Genomic DNA, 21789 nt, shown 5'->3' on the forward strand with positions numbered 1-21789 from the left:
TGTTTGCACAAAGTGTTGACTCATGTGGGTTCTAAAGAAATAACCAACACACTTCAGCACACACACACACACACAACTTTATGTTGCTCTATCCTGTAAAATCCCAATAAAATAAATTTCGGTTTGTGGCTGCAATGTGACAAAATGGAAAAAACATTACGGGTGTGAATACTTTTGCAATGCTCTGTAGTTGGTGGGAGCACAAAGTGTGGGAAAAAAAATGCTGTTAAAGACAGAAAGAAATCGTTATGCAGCCAATTTCACACACATCTTCTGTTCCTAGCATCAGTTTGAAAGCAGACGTTACGTTTTTCCATCTGCTGGTTCTGTTCTTTAAAGTGAAACCTTTAAAATCTATAACAACCATGCATGACTACCATCCAGGGTACCTTTAAAGAAAAGGACAGAGAGGCTGTCTGGTGATGGTGACAAATGATCCTTGTTGCAGCAAATAAGTCCCAAGACTCCAGAAAATCAATCAAGTGTATGACAGGAGCGAGTGAACAGAGAACTGAGCCACATCTGCCTCACTGTTCATTCATAACATTACAAAACTACTCAGTCTGATCCAAACCTTAAGCATCTCATCAACATCACTGAATAGATGGTCGTGAAGTTTATACACACAGTCAGGGTACCTGGTCCTTGATATTTTTGGGTAATAAATGAACGTGTTTGTTCCAGACATTTAGCTGCTCAGGAAGAATCTGAGCTATCCCTTCCTCCTCCACATGCAGCCATTATGCTTCTTTATTCCCCTGCCAACACGTGTGCTCACCGTTTTCTGTTCATTTACCTCTAGGATTGTGTGCATTGCTTCAGAAAATGATCAAAATGAAGCAATTTTACCTAATCAGAAGAGTCTCAAGTTATTAAAGATAAATATAACAGGCTTTTGTGAAATTACATTAGAAAATAATACGCTAGCCATTTTTGCCATCTTCTATTAGAGTGAAAATACTTTCAATACATTTAAATAGAACCTATTATGCTTTGAACAGGTTAGGATAGCTCTACAGGCTATACAAAACATGTTCTTTTTTTTTTGCACAAAATCATTCTCAGTCTCAGATAATGAGATTTTATTTTACTCAGTTCTGCCTATTTGGAGTTCCTTTCAGAAAGAGTTGTTTTAGGGACTCTGGTCACTTTAAAGACAATAAAGCTCCAACCCCATGTCAACCCTCTCGCTTTATGCATGTGAAAATGGCTGCAAACAGATGTGCAACTGTTCAGCAATACAGCTTAAAGAAACATCCAGGTTTGTGTTGTTTTCCCAGTAACTTAAGTATTTTGGTGACTAGAAAACAAGTTGATTTAAAAACCTTCTGAAAATAGCATCAAAAATCAGCAAGTGAAGCTTGAGCAGGTTCGATCAACTGGTTTTACTGCTGTACAATGGCTGCTGGAAAGTGTTTTGTTGTTAACTTTCCATTCAGAAACCACTTGCTCCATTCTTGATGTTTGTGAAGGAGGCTCCACTTCCTCTGCTTCTGGGTCTGACTCAGGGTTAAAAGCAAGTAGTCCCCCAACATAAAAAGGTATAATTTTAGCTTTCCTGAACAAACCAGAGTCTTTTTACTGAGCAGAGAAAGCCAGTGTAGAAATCTGTATATGTATAGGAGATGAAATTACCTTCAACAGAGCAGGGGCCTCATGCATAAAAGAGTGCACAGTTTTCACACTAAAACTTGGCGTATGTAAAATTTTAGAAAAGTGCGGCGCACAAAAAAAAATCGGATGCATAAAGCCGTGCGCACGTTTTCTTTCACACACGCCAGCGAAAAAGTCTGCGCATATTTACGCAAAGTTTGACGCAAAGTTCATTTTTATACATGCCGACTTGTGAGTAAAATATGGCGCCGCACATTTTTTGTGCGCACGCACGCTTTATGCATGAGGCCCCAGATCATTATATCCTCCGAGGTTACTTTGCTGCCTCTGATAGACGATCAAGAAACCAATGAAAATCAGATATATTGCCAGTAGTGTACAAAAAAACCAATGTATTCAAAATATGAACGTATTAGGAATCAGCAAATCAAACGGCTCAAACTCAGTTCATTCAGGCGACCAGGAGTGTGAAGACAAGTTCCTGAAGGTCAAACCGAATGTCCAAATGAGGCAGAAAGGAAACTGAATATAGCTCAGACATTTTAGTATTTCAGAAACTGCAAACCTATAAGTTTTTTTTTTTTTTTTTACCAACAACTACTGCAAAACACAAAATCCCACCACGTATTTTAGACTAGTTTCTAGTACCAATATCTTGAAATAAGACAAAGTTAACTTACAAGTAACTTTTCAGCAAAATATAGGCATTTTAAGTAAATACCTTAATACTGATTTTTAAAAAGTACTAGTTCCACTGACAGATTGTTACTGATAACATGGAAAAAACTGTCTTAAGTTAAATAGTCTGCCAGTGAAACCAATACTTTTCTTTACCAATATTAAGGAATTATTGACTTAAAACAAGCTCATATATCTTGCTGAAAAGTTTTCTTACTTCAAGAGTACTAAGATATTTTCAGTAGAAACTGGACAAAAGTACGAATTTTGGTAAGAATTTGTTTTTCTGCAGTGTATCTCTTTGCACATTTCCAGTGGGCAGACCTTGTTGGCATCAGAGGTCAGAGGAGAAAGGACAAAGGTGAAGTTGTCACATAAAAGGCAATTCTGAAGGTAAAAAAGAACAAATTATAAATTATAGTAAAAATTATAACAAAAAATTCTGTAATAATAACTATAATTAACATGGTTTCCTCAAACAGAGAAGAACTGGAGCATTATACCTTCCAAGACGCTCATTTCCACCATTTTCACTGGTTTCCTGTGACACTTGAGTCACCACATCCTTGCAATCTGAAAAAAATCCTCAACACAAAAGGCTTCAGTACATCTGATGTGCGTTTGGAAGAAGTCCCTTTATGTCCCTCTCTTTCCTGCACTCATTTCTACATGCAGCTCTCAGCCTTAACATCTATTTGAAGTAGAGAATAGAAAAATTTATTACTAAATGTAATAAGGATTCTTTGAGAGGTGATGGCAAAGTCCTCACAATGTGTCTGCTGAAAATGTTCAGGTATCTGACTGAAAAGGAGAATAAAAAAATCAGGCAAAATCCAGAGAACACCATTCAGAAAACCCAGAGATCAGCTGATCAAAACCACTTTAAGAGATAACGAGGAAGCTCGGCTCCTGTGAAGTTAAGTAAAAAGAGATTAGAGGTGGTTTAACTTTTTCCACAATATGGTAATGCCAGAACTGAGATTCACTGAGCCACAGCCCAATTCCACTGCAGATCAGAGGTTTGCAGAAGAAAACAAGTAAAGACGGAGCAAATTGATGAGTCCTGAGCTAACGAGCAAAAGTATTCACACCCCATGAATTTTCTCACATTTCTTTCATGGACCAACTAGAAACTTCAATGTATTTAATGAGGATTTTACGTACAGTAAAGCAGAAGGAGCACAATGTATGGCTTTCAAAATGTTCAACCACTTTTACTTTGATACCCTAATTAAATATAGTTATTTTATGTTGTCTAAAGCTCTGGAAAAAATGAGGAGAATAGTAATCCCACCAAATATTGATTTCTGAACTCTTCTGGAGTTAAAACATTAATATTATTGTTTCTAAAAGAATATGAACTTGCTTTCTTTGCATTACTTGAAAGCACTGCATCTTTTTTGTTTTTCTGACAAAATTAACAAAACATTGGTTATTTGTAAATGTTATTGTCATTGTTATTACTCAGCAGTGACTTTGTTTTGGTTTGTTACATAAAATCCCCATCAAGTGTATTGAGGTATATTGCCAGGTGACAAAAAGTCAAAAACAAAAATTAATATTTTTGCAATGGACTAGAAATGTAGACAAGTAGTGCATTTATTTTACTGTAAGATATCATTTCCTCTGCATCTTCTAGCCCTATACACGCTGAGCAAGCAAATCCAGTGTTGCAGGTGAGATCTATGAGGACTACCAGATAAAGGACACAAAAGATGTTTGTTGGGACTTTTTGCGAACTTCAAGCTGGTTGCTACTCACATGTGGACACAGAACATCAGCTCAACAAATGGTTCATAGTCCCTAAAGTCTGAGAAAAATGTCAAACGTCTTTAAGCAGCAGACATAACCTCAGGCTGCATGTGTCAGAATAACTAAAGAATATTATGAGGAGGTGTTTATAAATCTTAACTCTCTTTTCAGAGAAATGATGTAGATTACCTTGTTAATTATCATTAATTACTCTGCCTAAATGATTAAATGAATGACTAAATGATTAAAGTAAAACAAACTGTTGCTCAAGTCAATTCTAGCAAACTTCAAAGATTATTCTTTTACAATATTCATGAGTCTTTAAGACCCTCAAAGCCTTTCATGACTGCCAGCCAAGGCTTGGCAGAAACGTCCCAGGCCAGAAAACCCAGAATTCAAAGCAGCCTGATAGGAAAGACAGCAGCGTACGTGGAGATGGTGCCGGATTCGTCTTGGCACGCTTAATTCTCGAGAAACGAATGCTAAACATCTTTATGCATCAGTGGAGCTGGGAGTGCATCCTAGCTCTTCCCTGGCATGTTGTCTGCTGCACGCGCTCTGTTTTGCCTCATAAAAGTCTTTCTTACAACCAAGTGAGAGCTCTTGACAGTAATGTTTTTTTTCTCTCTCTGTCTCTCTGGTACTTCTACAGCATCCTCCAAGCGCCGCAAAGGTTCCAAGTTTAGGTATTTCACGAATCCTCTTTGGTTCTCTCACACCGACTGTCAGAGGCTTCAGAGAGGGAATCCTTGGGAGATAAAAAAGCAAAGAACTGGTGCAAGTAATCATTTTAGTGTTTTCTCTCTCCCTGATCAATCCTGACTGACTTGTGCTGCTGTCTGAGGAAAAAAACGGGAAGATGAAAGCGGCTCATACATGCTGACAAACGCTTGAGAAGGAAGCATTCAGGCCACATTCACCCTCCGCCACTGAAATGTTGCAGTGCAGCATTTTTTTTTCTGGAGAAAACAGCAACAGACCTTTAGTGCACATTAGAGGGAAAGTCATTGTTTCATATTTGTCTTTTTGCACTTGTCCTCTTAACTTAAACTGAACCCCCTTGACTATATGTCTCAACTTTACAGGACTCCTGAAAACATTTATTTTTCTTCTATTGCCTGGCTCCTTTGATTTACAGTCTACAAGCTATACATCTTGAATTAAGCATGATTATGCTTCAAGTTATGTAAATGTGCAGTCATGGAAAAAATTTAGTTCACCCTTTGAGCCACTTCTGTGTGATTTCCCAAATTTTTCATATTGTTGATAGGCTAAAGCTGGGCAATATGGAAAAAAAAAATCCTATCACAATAAAAAGATTGATATCACAATATAAAGCAAATCACTATTTTGTTTTCTGGTATTTTTAAGAGAGACTCGAAGATATTAGAGGGATGTCTTTAATTTAAAGACTTAATTTCAACAGTTCAAGATGTCATTTAACATTATTCCAGTCTGGATAAATAAAAAATGACAAAAATGTCAAGCAACACATGAGAATGAAACAAAAATGAACATATTCTTTCATGGACCTTACCAAGCTCCGCCCACAACCGACCCACGTGACCGCAAATCTCACAAGCAAAGCCTCGCAGCGCGTTGTTTCTATGTAAACATGACTCTTTTAGTGCATCATTTCTACCGGATTTTCACAATATATCAGCTACTAAATGGACAGAGGAACTAACAAGTTCATGTCATCATCTGGGAGGAGGTTACTGGTTTCTCAGTCACAAGCTGGTTGCAAACCTGAGGCCAGCAGGTGTCAGTCAGTTATGGTAAATCTGAAATTTGGTTTGATGACGTCAATATGAGAAGCTACAGACTGATAGGAGGAACCAAAGAGCTCTGTAAAGGTAAAGGCAAATCTTCTGAAGTTGGGATATAATTAATTTAATTTCACATAATCATCGCGGTAGAAGCCATTTGTTTGTTAAAATTTTATGAAATATATTTGTCCTATTTGTTGTTTGTTGTGAATGACGTAACCTCACAAACGAACGAGGTAATCAGTCCAACGTTTAGAAACTACGGCGGCTGTAATGCGCCACAGCAGAGGTAAACAAAGGTAAAATAACCCGAACAAGTGATCAACTAAAAACCACTCCTACCTTTTTACTCTCTCTCTCTCTGTAGTTTAAGCACACATGTTACCCTGGCAACCGCTTGCTCCCCAAGAGACGAGCAAAGATTACGTTAAAAACATAACATTCAGTCCGTTACGATATCAAGTTTCCAGGCTTGATATTTATGTCTCGATTATTAATCAGCGCTTCCCTGAACACAGCCATGGTTGATTGACTAGCTGTACTTGGTGCTAGCGTGGCTAACACGAGTAACAGTTTAGTGTATGTCAGATACAGACACATTGCATATTGATCTGTTTAGCTAACGTAATACTGTGTAGCAGACAGGCTTCAAGGTGTAGCAGTTGTATCAGTTCTGCCATTATGCTGTACTTAGCTAAAGGGAAGCTAACGGTGTGTTTGTGAGAAGGCCACGCACGTGACCACGTAGAATTAGCATCAGCCAATCAAAAGCGGCTCCTCTGGTAAGGTCCATGGATGTAAAAACAGAAAAACATGCATTCAAATATAAATTTCCAAAATCTCTCCTTTTATAGTTCATTATAAGTACTGCTTTTTCAAGAATGAGCAATGAAGAGAAAACTATATAAAGACAAAAAACCAAAAGCAATAGCTTGGTGCAAATTTTAGAAGCATTCAGGGGCGAAAAGTTAAAACAAACAAATAGACGTCAATGATGTCAAGAAAAGAAATTTCAGCTTTTTATACCCTCAGTGCAAAATTCAGCAGTTTTCAAAGACAGAAAATAAATAAATAAATAAGCTAGACAAAGTCTCTGCTCTGTTGTCAATCTGTGCTGGGTCATATATTATGCTTTATAAGTATGTTTCTTTTTATTATTTTAGTTTTGGGAAGTGCGGAGGTTAGCACTTGTTCCTATCTACGATTGTGAACTTTTACATTCTGCACCCTGGCGGATGTCGCTGGTTTAGGTGGAAAAACAGATCATTTGTTTTGGGATATTTTATCGCCCAGTGTCCTTCAACCCCATTCCTTCAGTTCATCGAGACACTGCTCTATTAAAGATCTCCCCACAGCATGTTAATCAAGTTGAGGACTGGACTTTGACTATACTATTGCAACACCTTGATTTTTTTTTTCTGTTGTAGATTTATTGCTGCATCTGAGATCACTGTCGAGGCTTTTAGCTTTCCTACTTGTTGCCTCACATTTGTCTTTAGAAAAGGTTGAAAAACAGACGACTTCATGGTTTGTTCATGACTCCAAGCTCCAAATCATCACGACCCTATCACCATCCATCAGGAGAGGAAAAAATAAATAAATAAAAAATTAACAACAGACCAATATACAGATATAGAATAGAATAGAATTCAACTTTATTGTCATTGCACTGTCACAAGTACAAGCAATGAGATGTAGTTTGCATCTATCCAGAAGTGCTCTACAAGATATAAATATTTATTTACAGATGTACAAGACTATGTATGTATGGACTATAAGGGGTTATATTATATAAATCTGAAAGAAAAAAAACAGCAATAAAGCTCCAAAGAAACAAATGAAATGTTACTGATGGCAAATAAACTTTCCGCTTAAACTTTTTTACAAACTGTAAATTAAAACTTTGCTTACTGCAAAGCTGAATAAGCAAATTAAATGTTACAAGTTTAACTTATTTCTTATTTGAGGATTATTTCGCCTGAGCCTGTTATGGAAGAGAAACACAAAAACATGCAGGTGTCACGCGACGGCTTTTCAACAGCAGCTTTGTGTATTGGCACAATATCGTGCGCCTCCTGTGATTTCTTGTTCCAGATTTTCCCTGGATTTTAGTTTTCTGCATGTTTTTAGTTTTTCTCTTTCAATAAACATGGTTTATTCTCCCCTGCCTGCCTCCTCTCTGCATTTGGGCTCTCCACTTCATCATTGCATGACCTTCTGACCTTCAGATTTGCAGTTCAGTTCTACATTACACTTCACATTGCCAGCAAAATGATCCAGTCCCACCATCTTTATCTGCACTCAGCTTCTTCTTCCCATCATGCTGCTTTCACTCAAACTCGGATGATGGCGGTTAAAAATTGGATATCAGTTTTCACAGCAGTTATAGTTTACTTTCTTTTCTAACTCTAATGTTCAGATTTAGTTAAGTGCAGCACACACTACGTTCACAAGAAGCTCTGAAACATGGGTTAGCAGCACTACTTCATCAATAGGTTCTGATAACATGAGTCTTACAGAAATGCTCCTTATTTTAAGTGATTTATCTCATGCGTAATAAAAATGTTTTATATTTCTTATGTGCTCATATATATATAAATATAAGTAAAAGTGAAAAAAATGTATATTTCCTGAAACAATTTAAACAAAATTAATTTGTGTCTGTCTTTTCCTTGCCAATACCCACTTCTGATGTTCCTTTCATCAGACTTTATTCTGGCCAATGAAAAACTGAGAGGCAGACTGACTCTTAAGAGTTTGATTGGTGCATAAACTCTGCTCTTTCAATTACTGAGTTTTAAGCTTTCATGTCCCCAGCCCAGAGCGTAACAATGGCAGAAGGTTACACTGTTAATATCACAAACTGAAGGAAACAGACATTACTTCAGTAGCTTACAGACACTAATACATCTAAAGAAGAGAACAACAAAAACCTGAAATTCTTACATTTTCATGCATTTATTAATACTTTTTATGATATAGCCAGTAGTGAAAGTATATCAGCAACAGTTCAATGTGCTGAGCATCAACCTGGCTTTACCAGTAAAATCCCAACTCCAACTTTGAGAATAAGCGCTACAAATCACCTGACCTACAGGTAAAAATATAAAAAACATAATCTAGTGTCTTAAGTGCTCACTTTCAAAGGTGTTAAAAATTTCACAAGAATAAAAATCATTCTTTGTGCAGAATCATCACAAATTATGAACTTTTTGAGTTTCTGGTTGACTCAGGGAAAAAGCACAAACAACAGAGATGTGAACTTTGACCTATGGAGATGCCTTTTTACAGGCGATCCTGAACAACTGTTAATGGAGAGACTTTTTAGCCAACTTTTAACATAATTTGTACTTTTTAAAATGAAAAAACAAACAGATTTAAATACATGTTTTTGGTTGATAGACTGGAAATCACGTAGTTTTGATTCATTCAACAAATGAAATAAATAAATTAGATATTCAGTATTTGACCTATAAGATTACTGATCAGAACCGATCAAGGGATTATTGGTTAATTCCAATCCCTGGTAGAATACGCTGCTTGTGTACCTAAAGTGCTCTTGAGTTTTTTTTAACTTTCGCTTCATACCTCGCAGATGTAGAAGTATTATTTATAATAAGCACATTTAGTTGTTCCTTTTGAAGCAGGAGAGAATATACAAGCTTAACTACATTTATAAAACACAGCTGAATCCAGGTAGAGATTTTTTCTTCTTTTTTTTCCAATTTTTCTGCTCCTTCGGGAGAATACACCCAGCAGGAGGTGTGAGGACTTAAAATTATAGCTGAAAATAGAGCTTTAAAAAAATCACCTCCAGCTTTTATTACTGGCAGAATTTGGTGCAGAAATAATGATTTCAGCTGAGATGACTGCTTTGATTTTCTAGCTGTCATTCAAAAAAGAAAACAAAATATTATTATTGAAAATGAAGAACTGCCACAATCACCACATAATGTGCTTAATCAAAAAAGATTAATTTAGAAAGTGGAGTGTACAGTCTAATTGAAGCGGCGCTTAATTAAATATAATTATAAAGCATGATGAATTGAACTCAGACAGATGGAGAGAATTGGCTATAAAAAGAGCAATGTACAGATTCTGATATATGTGTAATAACAGCGCCATGCAGGAACCGGTGCCACCTTTTCTAATAGCGCTCTGTTACCCTTGCTCCTTTTTTTCAGCCTTCTCACTGCCATAAATTACTCAGCTAATACCCCAACAGCAGCAGCTAGTGCTGAATCATTCAAAGACCCCAATTAGCAATTAAGGACTTAATGAATAGTGGTCTGTGCAGGGCAATTTTGAATCCAGCCCAGGGGAGCCCGCTGGAATCTAATCTCTCTTGCAGGACATGAGCAGTAACAACTGCTTATCAGCGTGGAGAACACACAGAAAAGCCAATTGTATGGACATTACGAGAAGCCAGAGTGTAGCAGCAGTGTTGAAGCAGCTGTTTACTGGGTATCAGGAATCATTTTGCTTTGGATCTAAACAAGGAAATGCAACTGCTAAGACTGTTCCATCCCATTACCTCCAAAATAATAAGAGGGGAATGAGATGGGGAACCTGGACTCCTCAAAATCGTGATCATTTCTTTTAAATTCCTCGCTGAGTTTGGAAACATTGCATAATGAAGATACTTTCTGAATCAAATTTTTTCTATTTAGTTTTTACAGAATTTTTTTCTACATTTTCAAAATTTTTTCTTCAGCTTAAGGTGCCCAGTAGCAAAAACAAAAAGTCACATTATATACAGACAGGAAACTGCAGTGACCAATACGGTTGGCGACACTAATACCCAGTCACACTGTTGCCTCTTTTATAACGAAAAAAGGAAAAATCTGCAAAATGTGTCAACTTCTATAGTCTGATTAATTGTCATAGAAATCAATAGAATGATTGAATACTAAAATAATTATTTGCAGTCCGATAGGAGACGTATAATTGCAGTACTATTGAGGAACAATGTGATGATAATTCAGCTAAATCTTCCTGACCCTTTCCTAACCCTTTCTTCGTTATGATAGCTGCATTGTACACATCGATATTGCCATAACAATTTTAATTTGATTCATTCTGCAGACCGACAGTTAAAAGGATATCAGATGCAACTGCACTGCATTTCTGCAATTGTTTTCTACATTACATAAGTAAAGCAGAATGGAGTAAATCAACTGCAATGTTTTTGCTACAGTTTGAAGGCAATTCCAAAATGAAATACTAATATGATTAATTACACAACCTTAGGAAAATCTGCAACTACATAAAGACTGAGGGAATGAGCAACCTCTGGGGAAAAAATGAAGACATTTGTATTGCCAGTCATCTTTCAAGCAGCCTACAACTGGGCTTCAGAGCAGAATATCAAAGATTGAATATGCAGGCATACATGATGCGGTAGGTAGTGTGCTGCCTTATAAATTATTACTGTCACTCTGTCCTTTTATATTACCATTCCACGGTCCTGTAATCATTTACATATTTCTCATACATTTAATGAAGGGACTTTTCTGAACTTAGAGGCCTCGCTTGTGCAGGGACACAAAAAGCTTCTGTAAGGAAAATACACTCCAATTTCCATCAGCTTTATCTCCCCTCCCTCCTCCATGCTCTCCTTCCCTCCTCCCTGCTTGCGGGGGGAAAAATATATATATGGAGCCTCTGTGAAGCATGAAGACTGAGGGCAGACGATCAGTCGCCTAAAACTATAGCTGCACCATAATCGGATTGGGGCGACCTATAGCCCCGGCCAGCGACGACGACGGCAGGGAGATAAAACACTGCGTGACCTGCACGGGCGCAGCGGGATGAAGTCATATCTCTGCAAGATGTTTTATCTCGCATTGCACAATAATAGAAAGGCCGGTTATCTTTGAAATCGGAGTGCTTTGACTGCATACCTAAGGTCAGTTTGCAATCTTTTCGCAGCATTAGCTCACTTTTTTTTCCAAGGAGGTGACTTTGATATAGGAGGATCATTGCGTTGTTTTTTAAAGCAATATTGGGTTCCCAGAAGTTTGACTCCAAAAAACTCTTGAATGCACTACACTGTTGACCTCTGAAAGTTATATGTCTTTTTCTAATGAAGAAATTGCTGCTCTTACTCCTAGGAATTCACTTAAAATAAATGATTGCTCCCACATCTCCACATCTTTCTATAAAAGAGACTCCCCGCTTTGCTCTAGGGTGTATGAACATGTGCTTTCCCAGATCCCCTGGCATGGACACATTTCTTCATTTCCCTAATTTCCCTTTTTGTGTACCTGCCAAATATAGCCTTTGCCTTGCCATGTTAAAGTAACTGGGTCACTGGAGCTGTGATTAATTAGCTGATAATAAAACATGTTTTCTGTATTAAACCAGGCTGAGAAGTCTCGGTAATGATAAGCAGCGGGAGCTAAATGGTCAGAGGTGAAACCAGGTAAATCTATAGAGAAAATTCTGGGCAATCTGTGAAAAACATATCAAATGAATATAAAATATGCGCGAGGGCAGAATGTTTGTGTGTAAAAATGTAGCCTCCACAGTGTGAGTAAGAAAAACAACATGACAAAGAGCTGATTATAATTTAATTCGAAGAACAATTTGCAATTTAAATGAGAAAATGGGCCTCAGTCTGCTGTTAAATATTACAGGCTGCTACTGTTTTCAGTTTATTCTATGAAAAAACGGATTTTTGAGGATCAGCGACAGCAGGAAGACTAAAAGCAGCGACTAAATAATGCTGATTTTAATGCCTTCTGAGATGAAGCCAACAAAAACGAACAAAAACTTAAAGGAATGGCAGACAGTTTTTGCTCCAGATGATACATTCGCTTTCTCCTTTCATAAACAGCTCAAATAGGGCATTCAAACTTAATTATCAAGCAATAAATGATCTACTTGTGGAGCTCGTTGCGTTTGTTTTTGCTGGAGTTTTGTGAGCTAGAGTAAAGGACAAAATGCTGAATGAAAAGATAAAGAAGCGGATTTTGAGGTAACATTTGCTATATAATTCGTTTTTTAGAGTTTTAAGCACTAAGAGGACCTCAAGCTCAGTCAAATTAGATGGAAAGTGTCTGTGGACATACATTTTTAAGTTAAATTCTGGACTTTAACTGGGCCGTTTTAACAGTAAACCACTCAACTGTAGTGGTGGCTGTATGTTTAGGGTCACTGTTTAACTGGAAGCTGGTGCGCCTGGTGCTTATCTTTTCTTGCCACTGAGGTTCGGTACATCACAGTCACTAATGACATTTTAGAGACCAATTACGGTAACCTAACACCCACGTTTTTGGACCCTGGGAGGAAGTTCTGGAGAAAACCCATACATGCACAGGGAGAAACATACTTGTGCAGAAACATAACAGGGCGGGATTTGAACCTATGGCCTTCTGGGTGCAGCCATTCACACTTGACGAAAGAATTGGAAAACAAGGTAAAAATATTCTTTCACATCAATACTTTTAGTATCAAAGGGACAATTTTAAGAGTGAGAACAAATCACAGCAGTAGGGTCTTCTGTAGTTATTATAATGAACAAGTGTTTTTTTAAGATTTAATAGATTGAAGTGCAGATAATAAAAAATCTGTTTCTATAAGAAACAGAAGGTGCATGAAAATAAAAATAAACAAACATCAAATAACCAAATAGGCAAATAAATTAGTACAAATAAATTTGGTATCGATATGAAAATTACAACAAAAAGCTCATTAAAAGATTTGTTTAAAGAAAACTCTAAAACAAACGGTAAATTATCAAATCACCAGCAAAACATCTTCAGGGGAAATTCCTGAAACAAAATTCTAGTTTACATATTCAGTAGGAAGTCCTAAATTTAAATTAGTATTTTCTAGGTGTGGACCAGCTACCTGGTAAATGGAGGTTTTAAAATGATTTTCCGGCATACTGTCCTTACAGTTTCATGGGATGCCAAAGAAAGAGCCGCAGTGAACAGAGTTTTTCCTCCCCTGCCTTTTGGTGTCCACTGCTGGTCAGCTGGCTAAAAGGAGGATACAACTCTTTTCCCTTGCTTATATAAAAGTCGCCACTGACTCATTGTAAAAATTTCTCTCTGCAAAAAACACCGGCAATGCATCACCCATATCTCCTACTGAGGTAAAGATGATATTAACTAACAGATGGCCATCAATAACTTAAACACTGCTTTTCAAGTTTGCAATTTTAAGTCTAGTATGTAAACATGGTTTAGATAAAGTAAACATTTTTTTATGATTTTAGCAGCAGATTGTTTTTAACAAAAACAATTGCTTTAAGTTATCCCATTTTGTTGGATTTTCTTGTATGAGAAACATAATTTTGCCATTTTTAGTTGAAGTGGTCGTATCTTCAGAGTAATTGATGCTTTAGTGCAGTAGTTCAGCTCCTTCCTATTTGAAAGTAATGCCAGCATAAATGGCCATTACAGTTTGTTTTCATTCCCCAGTGCAGCAGAAGGTGACCTTCTCCGCCTCCTACAGGAGGCCCAGTTGCCTGAAATATGTCATTAGACAACAGCAGCAAAATCTTTTCTTCAGGGAACAACAATTTGTCTTCCTTGCATTTAATACTTTAAGATTATAACAAGAAGTGTTTTGTTTTTAAAGTTTGGCTTCACAAAGAGACATACAAAAAAACTGCAATGACTTAAAACTTCTGACCTGTGCTTATTGCTGAGGGCTTTGAGTTTATGTTGTTTTCTGTTAATTATTGATTTTTTTTTTTGGACCACTTACCCACCAAGAGGTTACAAAGGGGCACTTATGACCAAACCCACACAGGTACTAAAATTGGATCAACTCTTATTTATTAGGCTAATTACATTGACAGTAGGAGTGGGCCATTAATTATTTCTTAACAGAACATAAAAGCAGCTTTACAGTTTGATAAAAGCATGTAAACTTGCAGTTTGGATGAGGAATGAAAGCTGTCTTGTGCAGTGGTATTGTAACCTGCTGATCAAATAATTTTTTTCTGATGTCTTTTTGTTACTAAGATTAACTTCTCCACCAGCAGGACACTTTTACTGATCAGAGGCCAAAAAGCAGATATGACCCACCAAGTCAATGTGGCTCAATCAAATAATATACTGGGCACAAAGTGTTTGCATTTTACTCAAAAATCATCTGCAAATCATATTAATTATTTAAAGTGTTTTCTGCTTTAAACAGTACTGCAGCAAATGCCTAACTCAGAAAAAACCCCAAGTTGTTTCATATTTAAATTGGTGTGTTCACTGTAATAGAAACATAACAATACAATTAACTTCAGGACAATATTAATACAAGGTTTCCCCCAGAAAACTTGCTAAGCCTGGCGGTTGGGCGCTAGAGCAGTCATTCATCCAGCAGCTTGTTGTGTTTTTGAGTTAAAAATGTTTAAAGTTGACAGGAAATTTTTAAATGTCACTTGATAATTGTGTGTTATTGAAAGATTGGAAGATTAGTACCTGAATACCAACTACAAAGACTTAAAAAAATGCAAACATTTTAAAAAGACTTAAATAAATAAGCAACGCTTAGCCTGGAGGGGGCACAAGTAAAGCCTGGTGGCCCGCCAGGCTTAGAATACACTGAGGGAAACCCTGTTAATAGTGTAAGCAATTTAAAAACATTTACTTGCAGTATTTTAACACCGTGTGAGGTTAAAATACTACAAGTAAATATCTATATTTTCTCTTGTCTGCATAATCACTGAATGAAAAATAAAACTGAGATTTTTTAAACTTTTATTAAACTCTGCTTTTAGAAAACGAATTCATACACAAGAATTAGGAGAACTGTTTTCACTCTTATTTTTTATATTCTGTACATGAGGAAGTGTAAAATCATATCCTAATATCATAACATTTTAGGATATTTGGTGTCAGCTCATTAACTATCATGTGTTACAATCTGTTTGCTATATTTGTGTTCAGTCGCAGTCACTGCTTTCAGTGGTTCTCAGAAAATTCTGGTGTTAATTATTTGTAGAGTGTGAACTAAAAAAGTCTGATTATCTTTTTGGCATTAATAGCTAAAAAGATGAGTTCTTTAGGACACGCTGATCTTTCCCTAATCAAAAACTTCTTCAAAGAAAGGTGTAGAGGAGAAAATCTCAAGGACTTCCTGTGAAAAATTTAAGCGGATGACAGTGAACCAAGAGAAAGTTCTGGTGGCTTATTATCCTCTTTTTCTTTTACCTTCAGTCAGAGCCTGACTCTGTGAATGACATCGAACTCAACTTATCCATGTTCCAGATAAACTCTGTGACCAAGCCAGTGACTAAGAGCAATAAACGTTTAAGAGCAGGGCTGCACTATTGCGAATATGTCTCAATTGTAATATTAGTGTGAGTAATATTCATATTGCAAAGGATGGAGTGTAATAATTGTACATTCCAAGTGTTATAAACTGACATGCCACGTTTTAATGTAACATTTTAATGTAATATTTGGCCAGTTGGACAGAGACTCACGGCAGTAGACGTTCAAATGACAAAAGTTCATCAGAGTGATGAGAAAGAGGAAAGAAGAAAATTGATAATCCTCTCAATATTTACCATTTGCTGTAATTGTGCAACTTAGGCAAATATATTTTATATTACATGTTCAGTGTGGGAGACTTGCAGTATAGTGGGTGTAATGAGGTACAACTAAGGCTTTATAAGGAGAGGAGACATTTTGGATTGTGACGGCAAGGTAGGGGAGAAACTTACAACTTTCGCACTTTCTCATAACTTAATGGACTTGTCTGGGTTTTTTTCAACCTAAATTTTGAGGTCTTGGATAAAAATGCATCTTTCTTTGTTTTTGATGTCATAAAACAACCAACTGAAATAATCAAACTTTTTTTCACTACTCTACAGACATATTTATGTATATTATATCAATAGTAAATATTGAGGAATCCCAAATAAGATGAAAACAATGCAAAGTTATCAACATATTTTACAAATGGAGATCTAAAAAGTGTGGTGTACATTTGAACTCAATGCTATGAGTCAATATTTTACAGCACTACATTGTGATGCAAGTGTTTTTGAGGAGTGACTCTATTAGCTTTCTACATTTATGGTGTGAAATTCTCACCTGATCCTTTTTGTACAACAACTCAAGAGCAGTTATTTTGGATGGAGAGTATTTGTGATCAGAAATTTCCAACTGTCAACTAAAATGTAGACTTTGGTCCATTCAAACAAGTGGGCATGTTTCATTGTAACTCTGACTTCGTACGGCAGAAATGTTTAATTTTGTTCTCATGTGACCAGATCACTGTCTCCTGCATGTTTATTATAGATTTTGGCATTTGTACTTCTGATAGCTGGCAGGTTGAGAAACATGAATGAAAACATGAAGATTTCTGTTAAACTTTTGCATTAAAGTGACCCCAGAACAGCTCTCCATTAAGCTTTTCTTTAGAAACTTCAGGCCAATCTGAAATTATATAAAAAATTAAAAGGAAATGTGTTGTTTCTGAAAACATCTAAATCCTTTTCACTTCTGCTCCACTGTAGTAGTTTTAAAACAATTAATTATTTAATTTCATCAGCACTCTGCTTTCCCATGTTTCCCAGTATTTCACAACCTTAAAACTTTTATTAAGGTGCTCAGTCTTAAATGCTTACTTGGAAAAGCTCCACTAATTGGTCGCACGTGGGCGTTGCTTCTACACGCTTCCTGTCAGATTTAGGATTGTGAGTCTTAAAAAGAAAATAAACTCCAGCATTTGTAAACCCTGTTTGAACTCGTTCTGGAAGAGTATTGTCATTCTGCTTCTTATCTGGGGTGAGACCTCATCCCAGATTTTGTGAATGGGAGGTGGAATAGCTCGGAGAGAGACGGGAGGCGGCGAGGGCGCGGGGTTAGTAACTATAACCACTCCAGACTTTCAGGCAGGAATCAGCTAGCTCCAGCTGCCAGAGTAATGAAGTGCTGGCAGCTGTCCCTGGTGCTGAAATCAGCCTCCATCTCTTTGAGCGAGGGAATATAAAGCGACTGGCCGCCGAGCTGAGATACCGACACTGCAAGGCAAATGGCACTCAGAACAAAACCCAAGTATCAGATGCATGCATAGGCACACGCACTGGCTTAAACTGCTGTCTCCCAGTAGCAAAACGCACAGGCCATGTCCTGAAATGGGTGAAAAAAGGCATTCAGCAGCGGAGGATGTAATAAGAAGCAGAGGGTGTTGCCTCATTGTGTATTAGATCTCATACATGTGTGAAACACCTACACCAGCATCATCTCTCTTTTCTCTTGTCTGAGTCCTTCATCTGTTTTCTCTTTGCTTATCTCTCCCAGGCAGGGACATAAAAGAGACAAGAGGAAGCTGCTCCTCTAATCCATTCCTTGACCTCTCTGGGGCTGCTCAAAAATGATTTTCGTCTGTATTTGCACCTGCTAAGGGTCAGCGATCAACCTGCGGGTGCAGCAGGACGTGCCTGAACTGGACAGTGACAGATTACTGACTCGGTCTACCGGCGGCTGGATACACTTCCTCCCGCCGTTCCGAGCTCATATAGGGATTCAGTGCATGTGCATTCCAGAGCCAGCCTCCCACTTCATCCCCGGCGAGAGATAAGTATTGTTTGCGTAGCAGCATATTTCATGCTCGGCTTCCCCCACCTGTTTCCTCTGACCTGCAAAGTCTGAAGGCGGGAGAAGCTGTCGAATGTCCCCTGCTCGGGTATCTCTGGAGCGTGATTGAAAAGGTCCTCATCTCCAGCTGCTTTCAGGAACAAAACTTCTGTCAAGGATTTTAAAGAAGCGATCCCAGTGGTCACTTCAAGGACTTTCTGTCCACAAATTCTAGAACATTTTGTGTGTGTGTGTTTTATTTTGGGTCGGACGAGGGGTTGTCGCCTGTAGGTTTTATGGCTGAGTTCAGGCAGAAAGTGGAGGTCAAGCTATTAATCAAATCCGTCAGCAAAATTTGCATAATGAATTGCTGCAGAATTTGCCTTGAAGATCCCCCTCCCTGTTGCCATATCAACTGGTGGGTGCAGACACTTTAAGTACATCAGTGTTACTTAAAAGACAGGAGCCAGTCAGCGATTGCCATAGTGGGATGAACGTGGGTAAGAAATTTGTGTTGGGTTCATTAATTAACTAATCAAGTAGCAATCTCTGACAGTAACAATACATTTTTCACATCAAATCCAATTTGATTGACAGCCAAATTAGTAAACAGACATTCTTGAGCTTATATTTCGCCTTGAATCTGCATCAGTACCTTTACACTTAAGGATAAAGCAACATGTTTTGTATTGAGGTGACACCTTAAACGTGAAGTGTTCTGGTTTTCAATACATCTTCTGAATCTTCCTCATACCTGGACAATCTTTTACCATGGCTGTTTGTGTTTTTGTATTTTTGAGTGGAAATATTTGAAAGAGCAAAATCTGCCTTTCAGTTAAGTGAGGGAAAAGTAAATTTGCCTTTTTCAGTTAGCCAGACAGCACCATGTAACAACAAGTGGGGGAGGGGCACTCCAAAAATCCAGAGAAAACTTAAAGGTACCTCCTGCACTTTATTTGGCATCACATTAAAGTGTATTTAATCCATATGAACTGAGCTGTATAACAGCAGTTTAAATTTTAAATACAGACTTTAAGACCTTGATGAACAATAACATGTAGTTTCTTCACCTTGATTCTCTGTGTCACAGCTTGGTGTATTTCCAAACCACTGAAATTGTTCTATAGGTATTTCTGAAAAGATTATAATAGCCCTCCCTTAGACAGCTGCAGGCAATGTGCAGTAACAGGCAGGGGAGGGGCACTATTACCTTATTCTGTGGTTAATAGAGAATGGAACAACCTTGCAAAAGGATTTATACTAAGAATGTCTTGATCATGCGTTTTCCTTTTCTTGATATCAAGTAATTTACAAGTAACCATCTCATACTAAAGTTTATAGCATAAGAATAAGATCATTATTAAACAGATATGTTTAATAATGATCACTCTCCTGTTTCAGAAACACAGAACTTTGTTCTTAAATGTGTAGGACTTGATTAAAAGCATTCGAGCTGCTCTCTCTGCATCTCTTTCCTATAAGGGGGATTTGGTCAACAAAATAGTCCACAAGTTTTCTCACACTAACAGAAAAGACAAATTTGATTGTTTGGAAATGTCCCTGACCCAAAAAAACGCATAAAGCAAAACTCCACTCATAACCTCAATTAAGATAATATTGTTTGCTAAGCAGCAGACTGCAGGCTAGGTATCTAAGCAGGAACCCTGACTAATTAAACAACTAATATCAGCTTGTCCTGTTTTTGGGACCCGATGAAGAGAAGAACAGGCAATTACCATAAATTTAGATGATGTGGAAACTAAATGAAATCCATCGCATGTTTAACTGCATGTCATTGTGTTGTTTATCTACATGTTTACATCTATTTATTGGTGTACATTTTGTGAAGTTTGAAGTTTTACATAAAAAGAAATACCAGTACATTTTCCTTTAATTTTTCAACAAGTCCTCTAAAAAAGACACAAGGAACAAAGATCAAAATGTTTCTAACTATTGAAGGATAAATAATGTAATCCTTCAGCTGTGTTCTTCTTCAAGGAGAAGATCTGAAACCTCTCGTCAGTTGAGTGCAAATCCAGCTCAGTCAAAAAGCAAACAGAAGCACAATGGAAACACCAAAACAAACTCTGGCAAAAGTTAAAATTCTCACCTATTAGAAAAGCAAAATCCTTAAACGTGAAAATCAAAAGAGTCATTTTTGCGACCTGGCACAGGTACAGCCTCCAACAGCAGAGAAACAATTCAAAATCAGATAAAATCGCACCAAAATAAGCCATGATGAGAAAGGTGAGTGAGGGGCAAAAGGCAGAAAATAAGCAAAATGTTGGAATTACATCAACACGTTTTAGGAAGCTGCATTTTTTTTAAAAAAAAGAAGAAGAAGAAGAGGGAGAATAGAGAAGAGGGGCAAAAATATCAAGAGCGTGTGCGAGCACGTAGGGCTTATATTTCTCATCGGATGTTGCCGGAGCAGCAACACTCAGCATCCAAGATTTCAATGACTGCATGCAGGGAGCCAGAAAACATTGTTTTTTTTCTCTCTCTCTCTCTCTCTCTCTCTCTTAACCCCAGTGTTGGCGAAACACCGAGGCAAGGAAGGAGGAGGAGGACAAAAATGAGGTAAAAATGTGCTTAATAAAAAGGTCAGCGGAAAATGTACTCACCGGGAGGGAGTAAAAGGGTTGAGTTAAAAAGAAACTGGGCGGTGAAGGGCTGCTGGTGTTAGCAGGCGTGTGAGCACCGAGGATCTGCGGCGCTCCGGCTGCGCTCTCGCTCCTCGCTGCCGGTGGCTGAGTCACGTGACACGGGCTTGGCTCGGAGTTTCTCAGGCAGCCCGGGTCTGGAGAGATGGGGGCTTTTTCTCCCCTCCGTTGTCACTCATTAAGCTATTTCCTCTAAAGAACAATGTGATTTGGTGGCTGTGGAGGATCCCTCCGGAAAGACATTGTTTTGTTTTCTTGTATTTTCGATTCCCAATGTAGCCCCCAAACCCAGTGAGGTTTTCTACTTCGCAGTCATAAACTTTATTGCATCTATTCTGGAATGCATCGCCGCAGATTGCAATCATTTCCCATTAAATAAAAGTGTGGCGTGCAAAGGATTCAGTGCAAACAAAGCTTATACTATTTTTATTTGTGAATTTTTTTAAAAAATAAGGCCTAACAAATACCTTGATTGAGGTTTGATTTCTAATTATTGGCATCACTCGTCTGAACCAAAAAAGAATAAAAAATCCTGCTGAAATGTGTCTAAATATTGTTTTATTTGACTGGATATTTCAGTTTTAAGTGTTTCTTTTTACTCAAAAGTTAAAAGAAATAAATATTTGCAAGTTTTCTGGCAGAACAAACAAGCAAGAGTTCCGAAAAAATGCAAAATTATTGAAGGAATAACAAACAGCACCTAACAGGCAAAAGTGTGTATAAGTAATTCAGAGTTTCATTTATTTATTCTTTTTTCTCCTCTAAAAGGAGGAT

General features: G+C 37.5%; 1 protein-coding gene across 4 annotated transcripts in view; it reads right to left on the reverse strand.

Annotated features, from left to right (window-relative positions):
- Positions 1–21100, reverse strand: part of LOC102229287 (RNA-binding Raly-like protein) — a 64382-nt gene extending 43282 nt beyond the window's left edge. For 3 of the 4 annotated variants that reach the window (XM_023336108.1, XM_023336110.1, XM_023336107.1), the window contains exon 1: positions 20977–21100. The gene's annotated coding sequence lies outside the window, so the exon portion shown is untranslated. Of the gene's footprint in view, positions 1–20462; positions 20917–20976 lie in introns of those variants that run through there. The other variant, XM_023336109.1, reaches the window with a different exon arrangement.
- Positions 21101–21789: the final 689 nt, after the last annotated feature.

The sequence above is a fragment of the Xiphophorus maculatus genome, chromosome 6, assembly GCF_002775205.1.
Source record: "Xiphophorus maculatus strain JP 163 A chromosome 6, X_maculatus-5.0-male, whole genome shotgun sequence".
Lineage (NCBI taxonomy): Eukaryota > Metazoa > Chordata > Actinopteri > Cyprinodontiformes > Poeciliidae > Xiphophorus > Xiphophorus maculatus.